The sequence below is a fragment of the Mustelus asterias genome, chromosome 15, assembly GCF_964213995.1.
Source record: "Mustelus asterias chromosome 15, sMusAst1.hap1.1, whole genome shotgun sequence".
NCBI lineage: Eukaryota > Metazoa > Chordata > Chondrichthyes > Carcharhiniformes > Triakidae > Mustelus > Mustelus asterias.
The window spans coordinates 7,932,114-7,953,328 of NC_135815.1; the positions used below are offsets into that span (position 1 = coordinate 7,932,114).

Here is a 21,215-nt window from a genome sequence, read left to right on the forward strand (position 1 = left end):
ATGTATTAGTATACAGTGAAAAGTATTGTTTCTTGCGCACTATACAGACCATACCATTCATAGAGAAGGAAAGAAGAGGGTGCAGAATGTAGTGTTAGTCATAGCTAGGGTGTAGAGAAAGATCAACTTAATATAAATAAGGTTCATTCAAAAGTCTGATGGCAGCAGGGAAGAAGCTGTCCTCGAGTCGGTTGCTTTGTGACCTCAGACTTTTATATTTTTTTCCCGAAGGAAGAAGGTGGAAGAAAGTATGTCCAGGGTGCGTGGGGTCCTTGATAATGCTGGCTGCTTTCGCGAGGCAGTCGGAAATGTAGACAGAGTCAATGGATTGGAGGTTGGTTTTCATGATGGACTGGGCTTTGTTCGCGACCCTTTGTAGTTTCTTGCGGGCTTCAAACAGAGCAGGAATCATATCAAGCTGTGATACAACCAGAAAGGATGCATCTGTAAACGTTGGTGAGAGTCATAATGGACATGCCAAATTTCCTTAGCCTCCTGAGGAAACAGAGGTATTGGGTGTGCTCTCTTAACTATATTGTTGGCATGGGGGGGACCAGGACAGATTGTTGGTGATCTGGACACCTAAAAACTTGAAGCTCTCGACCATTTCTATTTCTTCCCCATTGATGTAGACAGGGGCCTGTTCTCCACTACGATAGTCGATGACTATCTCCTTCGTTTGTTGACATTGAGGGAGAGATTGTCATCGCACCAGTTCACCAGATTTACTATCTCTTTCTTGTGCTCTGTCTCATCATTGTTTACGATCCAAACCATTACAGTGGTGTCATCAGCAAACCTGAAAATCAATTTGGAGGGGAATTTGGCCACACAGTCGTAGGTGTATACGGAGTAAATTTAAGAGACTTAAATCAAATGAAAATAAGAAAATGGTAGAAATACTCAACAAACCAAACAACATCAAGTCCTGGAGATTTACAACACAAAAAGAGGCCCTTTGTGTGCAGACGGAAACAGGATTTTGCTATTTTAAGTCAATGATCTTTTGTCAGAAATCTGTATTTCAGATATACAGCATCTTTGAACCATAAAATGGATACAGGACAAAGGCCATTCGGCTTGTCATGTTGGTGCTGGCTCTCTGTAAGAGCAATTCACCAAGTACCACTTCCATACTTGTCTGCCCATTCCACTAACCTATGTCCTTTTGAAGTTTAGCACAATTCTCCAGTATCCACCTCTGTAGTATTCTGCTTTCAAATCAAAATAAAATCACCAGAAGTAATGATCCACTCTAGTCCTCCCAGTCCCAGCGGTCACAGAAGGCTTCAGGCATATCAGCAGACACCACTTGCTCCCTCTTCAGGAAAACAGGCACGGATATAACAGAGAGGCATCTAGTCAGGCCAAACAACCCTCACAACTGAGCTGAAGGAGCAGCTCCATCGGATAGTGGATCAGGGACTTCAACCACTCGCACTCGGTGGGAATGTGCAGGCTCAATGGGCCAAATGGCCTCTTTCTGCACTATAGGAATTCTATGACTTTACATAAATCTGAAACAAGGGTACTTGTCAGATAGCCCTAATGAAACTGTCCATCCACTTGTTACTGTTCTGAGATCAATCCAATGCTCACTTGCTGTTGTTCCTGGTGCCACGATCAAGAGTTTTTTACAATTTAACTAGCCTATACTCATTTAAGGATCTTGAATACATCAATCAAATCCTTTCTCAGTCTCCTCTTCTCCAGCATAAATGAACTGAGATTCTGTTGTCTCTCCTCTGGTTGTCTGTTACCCACATCAGACTGGTACCCCTTTACAACTCTTTTTCATAAAAACTGGGATCATAAGAACCAGGAGCAGAAGGGGGCAATTCAGCCCCTCGAGCCTGCTCCGCCATTTAATAGGATCATGGCTGATCTCACCTCGGCTTCAACTCCACTTACCTGCCCCTTCGCCATAGCCCTTTAAACACTTACTAATTAAAAATCTGTCCATCTCTTCCTTAAATTTACTCAAAGTCCCAGCATCCACCACGCTCTGGGGTAATGAATTCTACACTCATGACCCTTTGAAAAAAATAATTTCGCCTCATCTCTGTTTTAAATCTGCTACCCCTTATCCTAAAACTATGACCTCTTGTTCAAGATTGCCTACAAGAGGAAACATCCTCTCCACGTCTACTTTGTCAAACCCCTTCACCATCTTGGACACCTCAATTAGATTACCAATGTCATAATGTCCTTTCTGTAAGGTGACAATCAGAAATGCAGCAACACCCCAAATGCAGATGAACCAAGTCCTGTGCACTTAACTGATTGGGTCAGTCTTTTATTCATAATTTTTCATGGGATGTGGGCATCACTGGCTAGGCCAGCATATATTGTCCATCCCTAAAGTGAGCTATTTTCTTAAACAGTTGCAATTCTGGTTGCCAACTCAGCGTGAAGTTATTCCAAGATAATTTTTTTTCTCCAAAGGTCATCAATTGATTATTGATGTCATTTCCAAACCCATGCAAAATTAAGCCATCAATTTTCATTTTTGTATTTTTTTTAAGCATTGAAAATAGCTATTAAAACCATTTGACTAGCTTTATTCTCTAGCTTTACATAAGCAGTAGTGCTTTCTTTACTAAACTATGGCTCCAGTCTCTGAGAAACTGAGTGAGGGGTCTCAGCGGAAGGCTTTCTATGTTTGACTTTTAGGCTTCATCAGTGCACTTTTTCTAGCCCACAGCAAAATGTAGGAAGCTGGAAGCAGCATTCCCTTTTACCTTGAGTCTCAGCTTCTCGGGGAACATTCTTTTCCAGCCATGGTCCAATCCAGAGATCTGCTAAAGCTTTCTAGAGGCGCTGGACTGGTGGTATTAATTTTCCAGGCAGGCAGGGGCAAATTCAGCCAGTCATCCTTGGCTTAATTGCACACTCCTTTAGAAATGTTACCTCCTGGTTGGGTGGGCTGGCTTCCTGTTCTCTGCTTCTCTCTCTCGAGCGGTGACTCAAGGGCGGGTCAATTCTGAGACTTGAGGTTTTCTCAACGCTTGAGTCTGGGGCTCAACGCCAGTGGGAAAGAAAACAGGCAGGGAAACAAGCAGTGACGTTTTTTAAAGGTTATAGCACATTTTGAGTACGTGGCTCATACATAAATGCAGGTATTCCACCCACTCCCCACATGAAAAGTTTGGATAAGCCAGAGTTCTGAGGCTCGAAACGTTGGCTCTATTCTCTCTCCACAGATGCTGTCAGACCTGCCGAGATTTTCCAGCATTTTCTGAACTTGTTTCATATTCCAGCATCCACAGTATGTGGCTTTTACCCGAGTTCTGGGCTACCAGGAGCCAGGCAACAGAACCCGAAGGTTAAAATCACCTAGGTTGCTTTGGTGGCTGCAAGGAGGTGTAAGGGAAATCTGGCCGTCTCCCAGCCATTCTGAGAGGGTTGGCAACCTTAGCTCAGTCAACCTGGTGTAGGTACCCCCTCATTGCTGTCAGGGAGGGAGCTCCAGGACTTTGATCCAGCAACACTGAAGAAACAGCAATATATTTCCAAGTCAGACTGGTGAGTGATTTGGAGAACTTGGAGATGGTCGTTTTTCCCTTGCATCTGCTGCAGTGCATCTAGTAGATGGTACATACTGCTGCCACTGTCGGTCGGTCGGTGGAGGGATCCTGTAATGTGCGTTCTACTTCACGTACTATACAGTCCAAGGTTCCAGCGGACTAGCGGGTAGGGCCTGGGTGGGATTGTGGTCGGTGCAGACTCGATGGGCCGAATGGCCTCCTTCTGCACTGTAGGGTTTCTATGATTTCTATGATTGTCCTTGTTTATCTAAGGAGAGGGTAGCATGGTGGTTAGCACTGCTGCCTTACAGCGCCAGGAACCCAGGTTCAATTCCAGCCTCGGGTCACTGTCTGTGTGGAGTTTGCACATTCTCCGTGTCTGCATGGGTTTCCTCCGGGTGCTCCGGTTTCCTCCCACAGTCCAAAGATATGCAGGTTAGGCTGATTGGCCATGCTAAATTGTCCTTTACTGACAGGGGGATTAGCAGCGTAAATACATAGGGTTACGGAAATAGGGCATGGGTGGGATTGTGGTCAGTGCTGGCTCGATGGGCCAAATGGCCTCCTCCTGCTCTGTAGGGATTCTATGATTCATCTCTAATAAAAAAAGCCAATCCAAATTAAGTCCAATCATGGTCCTCAACAAGATCCAAGATGACAAGATTTTGCATCCCATCTTGGCCTCGATCAAACAAGGTTCAAGCTGACAGGGCGAGGCACTCCATCTCCTCACATTGCAAACAGTGACCTCCACTTCAAAGAGGCGCTTCGTTGATTTAGGGAGCTCTCGGATTGGGGACGGATGTGAATTGAAGTCCCTTGACGGGACTTCAGGGATGTCAATCCTCCAGATTAATGCCTCCGGATCTTTTAAGCGGGAGGTTGTAACCGGTAACCCATTCTTCGTGACGAACTCCTACCAGTGCAATCCACACAAAATGGCGGCCTACCTTCCCGCCAGAAATAACGGCCGCCGCGACTGGCGCGGGCAGGAGGGGAGGAGCATGCGCACAGCTCCCAGCCAATCATCGCCGGTCCTGGCTCCTCGTCCCGCCCATCGGATGGCGTCTCCCCCCCCTCCAAACTGGATCCTCGCGCAGCCGCAGTGAGGGTAGCCTCGTCGCCATTGACGGCCGGCCGCGGCTGGTAGTCTCGCGAGCCTTGGAGTTTGACCCTCGCGAGATGAGGCGGCGCTCTCGCGAGATGAGGATCCCCGCGGACTCCGGCCGAGTGATCTGGTCGCGGGGATCCGGGCGGCCATTACGCTGGAAAGACTTTAGGAGGTAAGGGGGGGGGAGGGGAGGGGAACGAAAAGAAAAGTGGGCTAGGGCAAACGTTCCTTCAGGGACACGCGTGGAGAAAAAAAAGGGGGAGGCGTCCAGCCGGCCGGTTTGGGCAGAGTCTGGAGGTTATTGTGTCCGCACGGGGTGAAGTGCGGGTTAGGGGTGGTCGGCGGCGGCGGTGGGTTTGGGATGTGAGCGGAACGGGGCCCAACATGGCGGCCTGTATGGAGGGGGGCCAGGGGACTACAACTCCCAGCCTGCACCGCGGTCCCCGCGCAGGCGCACAGCCCGGGGAGGAAAAAGTTGCGCTTTGCAGGACCACATCAGGGTGAGACCATTGCATTTCTATATATAGCTTGCTGGCAGTTTTGGATTTTGGGCAAAGTGCTCTCAAGGATGCAGATTAGTTGTACTGAAAAATGGCACACTGAGCTAGCGAGTCTGAATGGCTTCCTCCTGCCCCCCTCCCAATGCCTTGTAGCCGTTCCTTAGATACCTCCTGCCTATTCAGGACTGTAGTTCAGGTTTCCCAACAACCAGGCTGGTTTCTGTTTTCTATGAGATTTTGCTTCGATCTGTATCATGTACAGTACTGACTGTCAGCGACGGCACCCGTGTTTGTTAATCAAAGGGCGGTAGGAGGTTGTGAATTCAACTGAAAGCTTCTCCAATAACAACCTGGTAATTTACAGTAAACCAGTCTGGCTTTTGGGGCAAGTGTAGTTATGTTTAATTTTTTTATTGCATTTATTTTGTATAATTCTGCGTTGACAAATTGGGCATAAACAGCCTATCATTCTTCTGTGGTGTCTGAGAATGTGGGTTGGGGTGTCCTGTGGTTTGGCTAGAATCTTTAAATGTTTTTCGTTGTTCTGTTTTATCTTTCCTGGTGTGTGCTAAGTTGGCTGTCAGCCAAGGCAGTGGCTGGACTCTAAAATTTGGAAATATTTGCACATTTATTGGCTATCCAGTTAATATCTTGCCTGAGTTTGGATAAAGATGATATTGTCTCTTGATATTGTTGTAAAGGTTTAACTACAGAATCTTTGCAATGCAGAAGGGGGTTATTTGGCTCATCGAGTCTGCACTGGCTCTCTGAAAGAGCATTCTACCTAGTTCCACTCCTTTGCTTTATCCACACAACCTTGCACTTTGATCATGATTGACCTCTTGGGCTACTACCGAGTGATCTCAGCATTGATGCGTCAAATGGGAGAAAATTTGCAAAGCACAGGACCTTCCTGATGAGCAATTGCAGAAAGTCTAGATTTTCCTCCAGCAGTTCATTAGTCAATACAAATCAATTTTGTCAGCTACAAAAAAGCTCACCTAATGAAAATAGCACTCCTATTCCACTGTCAGTTTCTGATGGTGAAGAATGGATCTGTTGTCATTAATTACTGAGGATGGATTTGTGTTCTGGTGCACTGGATTACATTCTTCTCAGCTTGCCCTGAACAAGATGACAGCATTGGTGACTACAGTTGGTTTTCCAGTCCCTGACATGTGATGGAAGGTCTTTAAAATTTTAACCTGTGTCAAACATACCTAAATTTACTGACCAGAGCTCTATACTCTAACTTTCCTGATAACTCATTCCATTTTAGGGATTGTTCCAAGTGGCTTATAGATCGAAAGCATTAGACAATGATTGATCAAATTATTTGAAAAAAAAATCAATATTGCGAATTATTGAAGTGTTGATTTTATAAAGCTGTGATTCGCAAGTTGTTTAGAATCATAGAATCATGCAGTGCAGAAGAGGCCCTCCAGACCACACTGACACATTAGAAACAACTGAACTCCCACCTAATCCCATCTGCCAGCACTTGGCCCATAGCCCTGAATGTTATGATGTGCCAAGTGCTCATCCAGATACCTTTTAAAGGATGTGAGGCAACCCGCCTCTACCACCCTCCCAGGCAACGCATTCCAGACTGTCACCATCCTCTGGGTAAAAAGGTTTTTCCTCACATCTCCCCTAAACCTCCTGCCCCTCACCTTGAACCTATGTCACCTCGTGACTGACCCTTCAACTCAGGGAAATAGTTGCTCCTCATCAACTTTGTCTGTGTGTCTCACAATCCTGTGCACCTTAATCAGGTCGCCCCCTCAGTCTTTTCTGCTCCAATGAAAATAACCCAAGCCTATCCAACCTCTCTTCATAGTTTAAATGTTTCATCCCAGGCAGCATCCTGGTAAATCTCCTCTGCTCCTCCTCCAATGCAATCACGTCCTCCCAATAATGTGGCAACCAGAACTGCACACAGTACTCTAGCTGTGGCCTCACCGAAGTTCTATACAACTCCAACATGACTTCCCTGCTTTTGTAATCTATGCCTCGATTGATAAAGGCAAGTGTCCCATATGCCTTTTTCACCACCCTTCTGCCTTCAGAGAATTGTGGACAAACACACCAAGGTCCCTTTGTTCCACAGAGCTTCCTAGTGTTCAAACTAAAGCAAACAGAGAATTGAGTCGGAATGTTTAAAGTTGCTGAAAAAGATTTTGTATGTAATAGGTGTTCACTGTGGGGTATTCATTTGTTTACATTTGAACTAGAGCTCAAAGTTGGTTTCAGGAAATGAATGATACTTCAGTTTGTGTGTAGTTTTTCTCCACAACTATGCATCGTGCTGCTTTTGACTTGGCTGGAAGATTAGACTTTGATCACTGAAAAGCTTTGGGATAGAATTTCCACAGGGGCTCTCCTGATCATCAGGTGTAACTTTATCAAAGGATCTGTGAAAACCCTGTATGATATAATGCAGTCATCACTGAAGTTACCCTGGATGATCAGGAGACGCCCCACATAAATACAAGTCATTGCTTTTGCAATGAAAAGGACTGGTTGTGATTGTTCCTGAACTTTGCGTACGTCCTTTTCAACTTGGTTTGTCACATGACGTTTGAAAGTGCTCAGTATCAATATGCCACTGCATATCACGACATAGTTTTTCTATGAAGCTGACAAACCTCACACCATTCCATTGTCAAACTGGATGATGCTTTCATAAACCTCAATAATTATGAAATAAATTGCACTTTGAACTTGATACATTTTGGAAAAGAAAATGACAATTGAGCAGGTTGTCTGAGCTAGTATCCTGATATAGATCTTCATTGAGGTAATTCAATAGAAAGATGGAGGAATTGAAGTTTAATTGATGTGGCAACACCACAGATGTAATTTTATTTTATTTCTGATGTTGTTTTGTTTCTAAATTTGATAATTATGATGAGTGGGTATCTTCGTAGGCTGCAGTGAGAGAGATATTTTTTCAGTTAGCTTTATCAACTCTTCAGAACTACTTTTTCTTCCTTTTAATGCAGCCTCTTCAGTCAGTGAGCTCCAAGATTCAGTACTGACTAGAATACATTTCACCCACTTGAATGTCTCTCGCATCTTTCCAAGAAAAAAAATCCTTGCGTTAAAATGTGGTGCATGATTATGTTGTGGTCTAAGGCAATTTGCATTATTCCTCCAGCACACGTCGAAAGACAACTTTATCTCTCCCCTAGTAACAGGGCAAATTCAGATCTAAGTTTTACTTTATAAGCCTGTAGTTTATGAAAAAAAATCAAAAGCTAAGTTAGTTCAAACTGTGTGTATAATGCATCTCTGCTCAATAATACACAAGTTTATGTAATTTGTAAAGGAAGCAGCTGTGTAAAAGTTACATCTGTGGTGTTAAGCTTTACAGTAATCTTCTTACACTGGCGGTGCTAATGACATAGAGGTGATCTGGTGGTGTCTGTATGAATTGCTCACTTTCCACATACTCCTTCTGTAATCCTCATTAAGAAAGCTAAGTTATATCTCCTATGTTCCCACGCACTGTTCCTCGGCTGAATGCACAAGGAGCAGATCTGCTCTTGGATTTCTGCCAGTGGGGCGCTCTGACTGGTTTACAGGTTGTGGATTAGTAGACCAGGTTGCTTTTTCTTTGTCTTCCTCTATCTTTCCACAACCAAGAGGGAGTGAGTGTCCGGCCTCTTGCACTTTCTATTTATTCTTAGTGGTGCTTGACATTGACTCTGTGAGGAGTCCTTCCCTCACTGCACAACATGGCTGAGTGGGCACTGAATTGCATGTTTGTCTTCGCACTTTGACCCCTACTGTGTTCAATGAATGATCCAAACCTCCCTTTTCCGCCTTGAGGGGAAGTACTTTGTTCGGTTTTACTACTTCCCCCTGCCTGCACCATAATCAGGATGTTTTAGCAATCACTCGTGAAAGTAATATTTCAGTATGAGACAATATATTATTTCAAACGCTGGGTCAGCACTTACTTAAATTAGCTTTACTGCTGGCACTGAGATTTATTTTCTGTTTAAAGCCTCAAGTGCTCTAAATCTAAAAAGGAACACTTTTATAGGGTGTACTGCTGTCAGTGGGGTACGGCAAGGTCACACCATGGAGCAATGGGTTCAGTTTATCAAGAATTGCTTCAGCAAGAAAGCAGAAACATAAACCAAGAATTCTAAAATGGTGGAGTAAAAACAGCAAGTGTCAGTTTCATGCTGCTATGTTTCAACTCAGCAGAACTGGAAAGTAATTTTTCCTGCTTGATTGATTGCATTAGATTGCAATTTAGAAAGGACTGTTCTCAAAAAAAAACGTGCAGCCTCAAAAGGTTGACAGCGGTTTTCTAAGTGCCATGGTTATTGCATGCGTGATGTGAGAGACTATGTGGCACTGTAGGTTTAGAATCCTGCCCTTTTCACCTTTTGGCTGGATTCAAACACGAGTTCTGATGAACAATGTGGCCTTTGGAAGTTAAGATCCCTTTGACTAGTCTGCGCAGTCTCAGTCCACTTTGGCAGATCCATGGTGAGTATGTTAAACATGCAATCTCATTCAGAAGTGCTGGGGTGTTCTTCATATGCGATTTTCAAGAGTTTTCTCTCCTTCCAAGAGGTTTATAACTAAAATCACTACTGCACGGAAAACAATTGAACCAATTAAATCGGTTACTGTTAAATTTAAACGTTGGAGGGAGGTGGTATGAAACAGATGTGTTTGAATTTGCTGCTCTCCTGTTCCAAAATCTGTTCTCATTCAAAGCGTTCATGCACCAGTAAATACTCTTTAGGATGGGATACATGGAGTCATCTGGAGGGATGCAATTAATCATGTGGTTGCTCCATCTCTATCATAATTCTCATCTAGTTATTCAAATAAAATGTAAACGATGCACAAATGATTTAGCACCCAAAGCTTCTAAATTAGGTTACAGCCATCTAATTATTCACTAGAATAATTTATAGTGTACATGGATGCAATTTTGTGGGGCCTTCTGCTATCCTTTTGGGCTGACGGTTTATGTATTTTGTGTCTCTGATTACTGACATCCACAGAGAATGATTTATATTAAGACATCTTTATCATGAAACTAATCTGTGGCCAATATACCAGGAAGTTGCAGTTTTGTGCACTGCACAGTAGCGTGACTGGCTTTTATTGCTGAAGAATATTGTATACATTTTTTGAGGCTTTGCTGAGAACATTGAATGCAAAATTGTGGTTTTAATTTTTCAAGTGGATGGGAGATCATTTTGTTAACATTAAAATGTTTGGTCTGTATGTCAGTGTTCCTCAAATTCATAATCTTTGAATGAGTAAATAAATGTCATGTTGTGCTTAGTCCATGATTCTAATCAAAATATACTCATAGATTACAGTTGCATGAGGCACAGTTGCTAATATTGCATCGCCCGAACTGTGACCCAGTCCAGATTTCCAGAAATTGAACACTTATCCCACCTGCTATAATCTGGAGTTAGACAGCAGACTTGCCCCTCTCATGAATTATTTTTCAGAGATGTTTAAGTATTACTGATCCGCGTTGCCCTTTCGAAGCTCACCGAATAAAAACTCTCAATTTAGTAGCTGAGCTCTGTCTGCCAAGTTACCACTTTTCCATGAGCATATTAATTTAACTGCTTCGTATACAACTGTTCTCTATCTCTGAGCTATACTGCCGGCCTCACTGTGTAATGCATGGGCAGTGTGCATTCTAGAAGTTTATAACAACAATATGAGGAAGCACTGCACCCTGACACGTACAGAAATTTGAAGTGCAAGTTTGAAACGAAAGTTCCTTTATTTTGTGGAGTTGAGATGTCTAATTAATGTTTATAGAGTCTTGAGTTTCATGTTTCTTAGTGAGTTTGATTTAAGTTTTGTTGTCAGTTGATGTGTTCTGCTGCGGTTATTGACTTGTGGTTTATATCTTGTGACTGAGCATGTGCCTTTTTCGAAGCTACAGGATCATGAGGGTAATACAACTGATAGACAAGTAGTGTTCTGAAAAGTTATACTGAACTGCAGAGTTCCTTTAATATGATATTGATGCTGGATTAATGATATAAATCTAAGGACAAAAGAACCTGAATCCAAACAATGGATTAAAATTTGAATGCACTCCAGCATTATTTTGCCACGTACATTTTTTTTTGTCACCAGCTTTCCTATCAGGCTATTATTTCAGAAAAGGGCGCATTCTGTGACCATTGGAATAACTTTCACAAGAAAAGGTAAAAGTGGAGTTGCACATTATTGGAAGATTAAAAAATAAACTTGATTTTAATAGTGGAAATCTGGCATAGGTTTAAAGAATTCAAACTCCAAGTACATGTGTGAGGATGCTATGGGACTGGAGGTGGCGGCAAGAGTGGGAAGCTCTGTAAATTAAAACTGATAATGCCGAGAATTGATAAAAGCAGAGGAGGAGCCACTGAATTGGAACTGGGATACCAGGTATTGGTTTTCAAAAACGCAACAGAATAAATTTGGTTAACTAAATATCCACTAGCATTGTATCAGTAAGACTCAGTCAGCAAGAGCAGAGGTGAAAATTGTCTGTGGTAAAGGACTCTAGTAACTGACAGTCAACCCGATTTTAAAAAGGGGCAATTTCCATTTAGGGCAAATGACATTCCAAGTTCATGCTGGGAAATCCTGAGATACATGTGTAGACTCTTGGGCAACATTTGATAAATATTCACATACAATAACATTACACGCATTTACGGTACCAGACAGAGTGAGTGGCGAGATAACTTGGAGATGGATATGACGCTGTTGAAATTCAGTACAAATACATCTATGATATTGCACATTGCAAGGAAGAATGCACTTAAATGAGGCAACTTTTACAGATGCACCATAGAAAGCATTCTTTCTGGTTGTATCACAGCTTGGTATGGCTCCTGCTCTGCCCAAGACCGCAAGGAAATACAAAAGGTCGTGAATGTAGCCCAATCCATCACGCAAACCAGCCTCCCATCCATTGACTCTGTCTACACTTCTCGCTGCCTCAGCAAAGCAGCCAGCATAATTAAGGACCCCACGCAGCCCGGACATTCTCTCTTCCACCTTCTTCCTTCGGGAAAAGGATACAAAGGTCTGAGCTCACGTACCAACCGACTCAAGAGCAGCTTCTTCCCTGCTGCTGTCAGACTTTTGAATGGACCTACCTTGCATTAAGATGATCTTTCTCTACACCCTAGCTATGACTGTAACACTACATTCTGCACTGTCTCGTTTCCTTCTCTATGAACGGCATGCTTTGACTGTATAGCGCGCAAGACACAATAGTTTTCACTGTGTTAATATATGTGACAAATCAAATCAATGGTTATAGACTGCACCATTAGCATCTCCAATTATTGTGGAGCAGACATCTAGAACGCCAACTACTGAGCTATTGGCAAGGCAGATTTTTTTAAAAGTTAGATGCTGCTATGCTTAACGTATATAGTGTTGTGATCAGAGTATTGTGTTCAGTCACTGAAAGAAAAAATCCACTCCCTGAAAAAATGATGCTGAGTCGGACTAACGGGTTGATCTGTAGTGCTAGTGGACTGAATTGTAAAGAAAAGCTTTTGCTTCAGAGAGTAAGTTGATTTTGCTGTTTACAGTAAAACACAATTTGAAAATGTGGAGACGTGTGTATAGACCACAGTTCATACCTGATGAATGGGGCACTTCATGTAAAATGTGTTCAATGTATTGGATGGTCATCGAGGTATACTGAAGGCAAAACGTCTTGAATCATTCAAGAGACAGTTTGATGTTGCGATGGGTGGGTGTTGCAGATTCCTATGGAAAGATGAGCTGGTTGAACTATATGGCCTCTTCTCATCTGGAGTTAATTGGAAAGCTTTGACATGTATTCCTTTCCAGAAACAGAGTTGTTGAAGGATAGAGTAAAAAGGAGATATTAGAAAGGATGGCTGCATTTAAAATGTCATGAGGCACCAGGACCAAATGGGATTCATCTCAGCATGGATGGGGAAGGGAGGAAAATGTGGATGTTTTGTCCATAACCTTTCAGTCCTGTGCAGACTCTGCAAAGACAGTGACCCGAGCCGGGAATTGAACCTGGGTACTTGGCGCTGTGAGGCAGCAGTGCTGCCTGTGGCAGCATGCCGCCCTGTATAAACAAGCAGCGCAACAGTTTCACTGCAATAACTTGTGGAAGTCTGTTCGTGCTCGACAGTGTAAGCAACATTATAGTATAGTGTCTCTTTCTTTGAACTTCTACCAAAAACCCATGTTTATCATTACTCTAATCCATTCTGTTTTAGGCTTCCTCTTTGTTGGAGAGAACTTTCTAGGACTTTCTTATCAAAACGGATGAGGACTAGTGTGCAACTGCACTTTATCCTGTGAAATGTTTTGTGCTCTCTAAATGGCTGCAGTTCAAGCAAGATTCAGGTGATGGAGAAGCAGTGTGATTATAAAGGCGTATTTTCTTAGATTGCAAGACTGTCCATGATTCGTAGTTTTCATTTTTCTTCCTGGGTATAGTGGACAAGGGCAAGCAATGAATAAGTTCCAGATGAATTGAGAAGCCTGACCTGTGATGGTATTGCCGTTGTGTTCTGATGCTATTTTCTACATATTTTTCACTGTACATTTATCAAGGTATTCTAAGAACTTCGCTTTTAAATCTCCTCGTCATGTCTCTAAACCCAACATAATTAAGGTGCAATGAGTTAGTTTTGAAGTGTGCAGTTGCTGCAACCACCAGACGGATCAAAGCGCTTTACAACCAATGATGTACTTTTGAAGAGTCTTCACAGTTGTAATTAGAAATTTGGCTATCAATTTGCACACAGCAAGCTCCCACAAACAGCAATGTGATATTGACCATATAATCTATTTTTACGAGGTTGATTGAGGATTAAATGTTGGCCAGGATGCTGGGAGTTACTCCTCTGCTCTTCTTCAAAATAGCGCCATGGGATCTTCTATATTCATTTAAGCAGACAGATGGGGCCTCAGTTTGACATCGCCTCTGCCAGTGTTGCATTCCCTCGGTGTTGCACTGAAGTGTCAGCCGAGGTTGCATGCTCAAGTACTGCATTGGGAATTGAACTCACTACCCCCTGACTTCGGTGAGAACACTGCCAGCTGAGTCAAGCTGACACCTCAAGGTAATACAGTGGCATAATTCTCATTAAATTTGCAACTGAATGTTTTAGCTTCCTAGTGATGAATTACCATGTGGGAGCCTAGACTATTGTCGGTACTGTTCTATCTATTTGCCAAAGAAACAACATGTTTGTTTTATCCATGGCATCTATGCTGATCTACAGCAACCAGTTGTAAAGTTCACATGCTGAAATGCAGTGTGCTCTGAGTGAAGCTGATTGTGAATCTTGGGCATTTTATATCATCCTCCCAGCCTTCAGGCCACGTTCACAGGTTTGGAAATCCAGCCTAATTGTCGAATGTCCTGTGCAAAAAAGTGAGTAATTGGGAATGGCAGCTTGTTTAGTAGTCTGCACTCTCAACTACTGAAGGTAGATCTCGGAGTTTTGAATTGCAAAGGTTGACTTTTAAAGAAGCTCTCATTTTGAGATTCCAGAAGCGGCGAGCAATCTTGGCCGGATTTATTATTAATTCGCCTGGGAGATGAATACAGCACATCACCATTGAGGGTGTAGACTGTCCTTAATCGCCAACCACTTTGTTTATGGTTGCTTGCATTAATAATGTGTTTTGATGCTTGGTACCACCACATTGCTGCAGGTAATTTCCAAAATGTGATTAAGGAATGACAGTGGAGGGAGGAGTTGAATTGTAACTAATTGCTTTTGCTATTGCACTTGATTATGAAATTCTGGTGAGATTGTTATAACTTGTATACTGTGTGGGAGGAGGTCTTAAATTTGCATTGAGTTTTAAGTTGACTGTTCATCAGAATGTGGTTGAGTGTTGGAAGAAGGGTTTTGTGAAAAAAATCATCATCTTTCCATCTGTGTAAGACAATGGACATGTACCAATTTCTCTTTTTCATAGAATCCTTCAGTGCAGAAAGAGGCCATTTGGCCTATCGAGCTTGCACTGACAACAACCCCACGCAGGCCCTATCCCTGTAACCCCACATTTACCCTTGCTAATCCCCCTGACACTAAGGGGCAATTTAGCATGGCCAATCCACCTAACCCACACACCTTTGGACTGTGGGAGGAAACCGGAGCACCCGGAGGAAACCCACGCAGACACGGGGAGAATGTGCAACCTCCACACAGACAATGACCCAAAGCTGGAATTGAACCCGGGTCCCTGGAGCTGTGAGGCAGCAGTGCTAACCACTGTGCCACCGTGCTGCCCCATATCCAAATAGGAATAAGAACATTTCATATACAGAATGCTTTTTGAGGATCGTTCGAGGGTACAAATTAAATCCAGGTCAAATGTCGATTATATCAAAAGCTAAAGTTTAATACTGTCTTACTATTTAATTTCTCCTGAAGGCAGTGCCTCCTTGCTGGGTTATGGTATTCCACACACCAGTCTCCTGTAGATACATCATCCGAGTTAATCAATTACTGTAGTTCAAACTAAATGATGTCTCTTGTTACAACTGCTTGTAGTCAACACCCATAAGACATCTGTAAGGATTCTTGCATGTGTTTGAATATATGCCTGAGGCCCGAGATTCCTCGCCACCAATCTCTTGTGATCCAATTTTTACCTACCTAACTTTTTGTACCTTCCTCGGCCTGTATTTTCTCATCTACCCTTCAACTTGCACTTCACTGATGAAACATACAAAAGCTGGCTCAGAAATTAAAATCAATACCAAACAACAGCATCAAAGAGAAATTGGCAACACGGTCAGAGGTAGCTTTGATAAAGGGATTTTGAGGATGGGAAGACATGCAAGGGGGTTTTTAGAAGGGAGAGAATTAGATACACATGTTCAGGCCAGATTTGCTGAGATTCTGTCACCAAAAGCATGCTAGATTGGAAAGAACAAAGAGCTTGTTGGACTAAAGGAGATTGCAGAGATTGGAATATTTGTAGACAAAGGCTTTGAATTCTGCACATTAGTGAAGGGAACCAAGTGGGCAGATATAATAGGGGTTTTGGGTTTAGGACTTGGTGCATCGCAGAATGTGGTGGTGTTTTGGGAAATTTCATTTTGAAGTTTGAGAGTTGAACTTGGGAGACTGGCAAACCCACACGTGGGTAATTATTTCTCCAATCCAAGTAAAAAAACATGCATTTTATGCTGTGTAAGCATTCTGCTTTTAAAATGTGACCCATCGGAGCTGGATCTCAGGATTGTTCAACCAAGGAGTGATGTATTTACCTGGCACTCATCCTGGTCTATCATCTAGTGCATGCTTCTGTTTTGGGCTGAATGTCTTTGAACTGGTGCTTGTGAAATAGCGAATGAGTGAGGGTGCCTTCCCTCAGTTATTTTCTGGTCCAGAGGTATTATGGTCGAGTTCTGTTTCTTTGACCATATCTGGTACGAAGTTGAATGGATTGAGCAGGAGCAATGCTCGTAAGCCACTTTCAATAGGACTGACGCCGCAGTTTCATCATATAGTGATGTGGCAGTTGGGAAGGAAGCAGATATAAAAGTTAAGATACAATGATACCGGCACATCCGTGAAACCTCAGTAAGACCACAGCTGAGGGCACTGTGCAGTTTTGAGCTCTGCAATATAGAAAAGATGATCAGGCACTAGATCAGATGATGCATAATGTGACAAAGTACAAGTACAAAGACTGATTTGAAAAGAAACAGAGACTGTTTTCATTAGAACAAAGGGTTAGTGGGACGATTTGGTATCTGTGGTTAAAATTCTGATGTGGTGGGACATTGTATATCGAAACAGACTGTATCTAGTAATGGACTGGTATGAAAAGCAGGGACATGGATATATAATTCAATAGAAGAGATTAGAGTAGAGCAAGCGGGAAACTGTTTTAAAGTTTGTAAAGCTGTACCAGAGTTGTTTGACGTAGAGCTGGTCAACATTAAGCATAGGTTAGATGGGTGGCTAAAATGGGCAATAAGGGATTTGGTAACAGAGCGGAGTTATTGCTCAGTGAGTAAAAAACAGCACTGTGAGCTGAGCTGAATGGTTATTTTGTTGAGATTCCTGTGTGTAAGAAACTCAACATAACTCCATCTGCTTTGAAAGCAAAGCTTCCACTTGAGAGCAAAATACTGGAAATCTGAAGCAATAACAGAAAATGCTGGAAAACACTTACACATCTGGAGTGAGAACAAAAATCAATGTTTCAGGTATTGCACTTTCTCTGAAATCAAAAGAATCTTACAGATCAATAACATTTTTTAAAAAATGATTGGGTTGGAGGAGGGGGGGGGGGGGTTGCTGTGAACAGCCCCACACCCAGGAAATAAACACACTGTGCTGTAAAAGTACTTAGGTGGAGAACAGAGCATTAAACTTGCGCTAACTGGTTCAGATTGAAATTGATTTATTTTACTTGCACTTGATTAGAAAAATAAGAAACTTCTTTTAATGTAACACCTTTCCCAACACTCGGGTGTTCCTGTTATGACCTCGGGTCAGTGAGTGCGCGCACAGGCTAATACATAAGCATGTTCGTGCTTTTTTTTTCTGCCAAATCATCAAAGATAAAGTTAAACAAGTCGAGCACTAACAACTATTAACCACACAGTCACAACTTAAAGTTAAACATTGGGTATACAAACACTTAGATATGAGTAGATGTCAAGGTCATCTGGTAGGCTAAACAGCTAATCATTAATGGGCAGAGTGATCCAGCAAATGCAAAACCGATTACACAGGCAAATCAGTCTGTCAATGTAAATCGCCATTAATAAAAACTGGGCACTAATTGTAGCAGAGTTCAGAGTCTGAGATTCTGGCAAAGAGTGAGGTTAGTTTCTGTATAGATAAGTTAACAGCATTCAATAGCCAGTCAATCAGCTTCAGGTCTGTATGCATCATTAACCTTGTTCCAGAGTTTTTAACCATCTTGTCCTTGTGAATGGTGTGGCAGAGTTGAACTCCTTCCTTCCCCATGATTTGTGTGTTAGCTTCTCGAGTACTGAATTAATGAGAAGCATCGGTAATGGGGTTGTCTGTTCCACTTCGGTCTTCCTGCTAAACCCACCTCATGAACAAATGGCAGTACCTGAACTGCCTTCACTTGCATGTTCTGGGTGCTTATACAATTAAGTGACATACTTCTGTTATATATTTAAAAGGGTTGCAGGTTGCTTTAAGAGCTGATCATATGATATGGTGATGTCATTAGGGTGTTTGCAGAGGCTGCTGTTTTACTTTCAGTTTGCACCTTGTGCAGAGCAGAGAACATCTCTTAGAATAAATCTGTTGTTGCTACTTTGAATCCACGTGTGCAAATCGCAGCTTTTCTTTTTGCTTAAAACCCATAACCCCTAACGTAGGACATTACACAGTAAGAAAATTGGCAACAAGTTGGGATTTTGTTTAATTGAGAACATCGAGAAGTAGAAGAAAAAAGTTCTGGGTCCCCACACTTTGAACGTTAGAAAGCTGGAGAGAAGCAACAACAGGATTAACGATGAAGTGTCAGTGCAGCAAAACAGGTAAGGAAAAGCCTCTGTGTGGTGTTAAGAGGGTTTTTTTCTGATCAGAAAAGGGCAAAATACCAGGCAGTATCTGGCATGTTTGAAAAGTGGATACTTTGCTGTACTGGGGTCATTTGAAAACAAAAATACGTCAAATCAGCAGTCTCCAGGATTTCAAAAAAGGAGAGGATAGTAAAAAAAAAACATCATATATACTGAACAGTCTTGAGTAATAACTTCAAGGGAAATGGCGGGTCCCTTAGGATCCATGGGGCCTTTCAATTAAGAAAATAAATCATGGAGTTCATATACAAAGTGTTTTCAGTACTTAGTACAAGTGAATAAAATTGAAAATGAGTTGCTTGTACCAGTTTTTCTCAGCACAATAGGAAGTAAAACCTACAATTTGCTCTGGAACTTGGTTCATCCAGCAAAGATGTGGAGATGCCGGCGTTGGACTGGGGTAAGCACAGTAAGAAGTCTCACAACACCAGGTTAAAGTCCAACAGGTTTATTTGGTAGCAAATACCATAAGCTTTCGGAGCGTGCTGCTCCTTCGTCAGATGGAGATAGACCACTCCATCTGACGAAGGAGCAGCGCTCCGAAAGCTTATGGTATTTGCTACCAAATAAACCTGTTGGACTTTAACCTGGTGTTGTGAGACTTCTTACTGTGCTCATCCAGCAAAGCCAGGAACCAAAACTTGTGATGACTTGACAAAGATCCTCGAAGGATATTACTCTCCAAAGTCATTGATCATAGCAGAATTGTTCAGGTTCCACCAAAGGGATCAAGTGGAAGGTGAAAGTATTGCTTAATTTGTGGCAACCTTAAAAAGGCTGGCACAACATTGTGAGTTTGGTGAACGTTGGCAGATACTCTGTGTGATCGTTTAGTTTGTTGTCTACAAAATGAGAGAAGATTGCTCACTGAACATGCTTTGACTTTAAACACAGCAGTACAAATCGCAATGTCAGTGGAACTGGCTGCTAAATTTATTTGGTGGAGGAATGAAGGTTCACAAGTTGGGAACTGCCCATAAGATGTCAAAACAGCAAAAGCATGTCACAGGCGGGCCGTTCAGCAAGTGAATGTTGGATCAAGGATAGTCAATGCAAGGTTTGTGGCAAAATGGGTCACATTGCAAAAGCTTGCTGGGCTAGACCAGCTTCTCCGAGAAGAATATTCAGAAGAAGAATCTGGGTACCTTCAAGAAGTTGCATTTTACCAAAATAAGTTACAACATGGAAGAAAGGTATTGTGAATGTGAAGAAGAGAATGTTCAGAAATATGATGATGAGCCCCAACTGTCTTATCCACATAGGGTAGATCACATTGACTCTGAATTTAAATTGAAACCAATTAGGATGGAGGTTGATACTGAAAATGCAGTACCTTTAACTCCTGAGGCTACTTACATAGAAACATAGAAAAACTACAGCACAAACAGGCCCTTCGGCCCACAAGTTGTGCCGAACACATCCCTACCTTCTAGACCTACCTATAACCCTCCATCCTATTAAGCTCCATGTACTCATCCAGGAGTCTCTTAAAAGACCCTATTGAGTTCGCCTCCACCACCCCTGACGGCAGCCGATTCCACTCGCCCACCACCCTCTGTGTGAAAAACTTACCCCTAACATCTCCCCTGTACCTACCCCCCAGCACCTTAAACCTGTGTCCTCTCATAGCAGACATTTCCACCCTGGGAAAAAGCCTCTGAGAGTCCACCCGATCTATGCCTCTCAACATCTTATACACCTCTATTAGGTCTCCTCTCATCCTTCGTCTCTCCAAGGAGAAAAGACCGAGCTCCCTCACCCTATCCTCATAAGGCATGCCACTCAATCCAGGCAACATCCTTGTAAATCTCCTCTGCACCCTTTCAATCTTTTCCACATCCTTCCTATAGTGAGGTGACCAGAACTGAGCACAGTACTCCAAGTGGGGTCTGACGAGGGTCTTATACAGCTGCATCATTATCCCCAGACTCCTAAACTCAATCCCTCGATTGATAAAGGCCAGCACACCATACGCCTTCTTAACCACCTCCTCCACCTGCAGGGCCGATTTTAGAGTCCTATGGACCCCAAGGTCCTTCTGATCCTCTACCGTACTAAGAGTCTTTCCCTTTATATTGTACTCCTTCATCCCATTTGTCCTACCAAAATGGACCACGACGTATTTATCTGGGTTGAAGTCCATCTGCCACTTCTCCGCCCAGTCTTGCATCCTATCTATGTCCCTCTGTAACTTCTGACATCCCTCCAGACTATCCACAACCCCACCAACCTTCGTGTCGTCAGCAAACTTACCAACCCATCCCTCCACTTCCTCATCCAGGTCATTTACTTACCAAGAAAAGCTGAATCATCTTCCTTTGAAACCAGCTGCTGTAATGTTACATCATGGTCAACATAGAGTGGACAAACAGCAGAGTTGCCACTCCATACAGCCCGTGGTAATTTACAATCTCTATTTGGGGGATCATGGTTGGAGAAGATAAAGCTTAACTGGAGTGCTGTCAACAGATTGGTCAATG

The 21,215-nt window shown here is 42.7% G+C and overlaps 2 protein-coding genes across 10 annotated transcripts in view; one reads left to right on the top strand and one right to left on the bottom strand.

The window, feature by feature from the left end:
- The window catches only part of abracl (ABRA C-terminal like), a 28,455-nt gene extending 23,824 nt beyond the window's left edge, over positions 1 to 4,631 (bottom strand). The window contains exon 1 of the mRNA XM_078230521.1: positions 4,478 to 4,631. The gene's annotated coding sequence lies outside the window, so the exon portion shown is untranslated. The remainder of the gene's footprint in view (positions 1 to 4,477) is intronic.
- Positions 4,632 to 4,706: 75 nt separating this feature from the next.
- reps1 (RALBP1 associated Eps domain containing 1) overlaps positions 4,707 to 21,215 on the top strand; it is a 68,658-nt gene continuing 52,149 nt past the window's right edge. For 2 of the 9 annotated variants that reach the window (XM_078229440.1, XM_078229444.1), the window contains exon 1: positions 4,712 to 4,810. The gene's annotated coding sequence lies outside the window, so the exon portion shown is untranslated. Of the gene's footprint in view, positions 4,811 to 5,010; positions 5,139 to 5,299; positions 5,492 to 13,515; positions 13,536 to 14,189; positions 14,258 to 21,215 lie in introns of those variants that run through there. The other 7 variants (XM_078229446.1, XM_078229447.1, XM_078229445.1 and 4 more) reach the window with 6 other exon arrangements.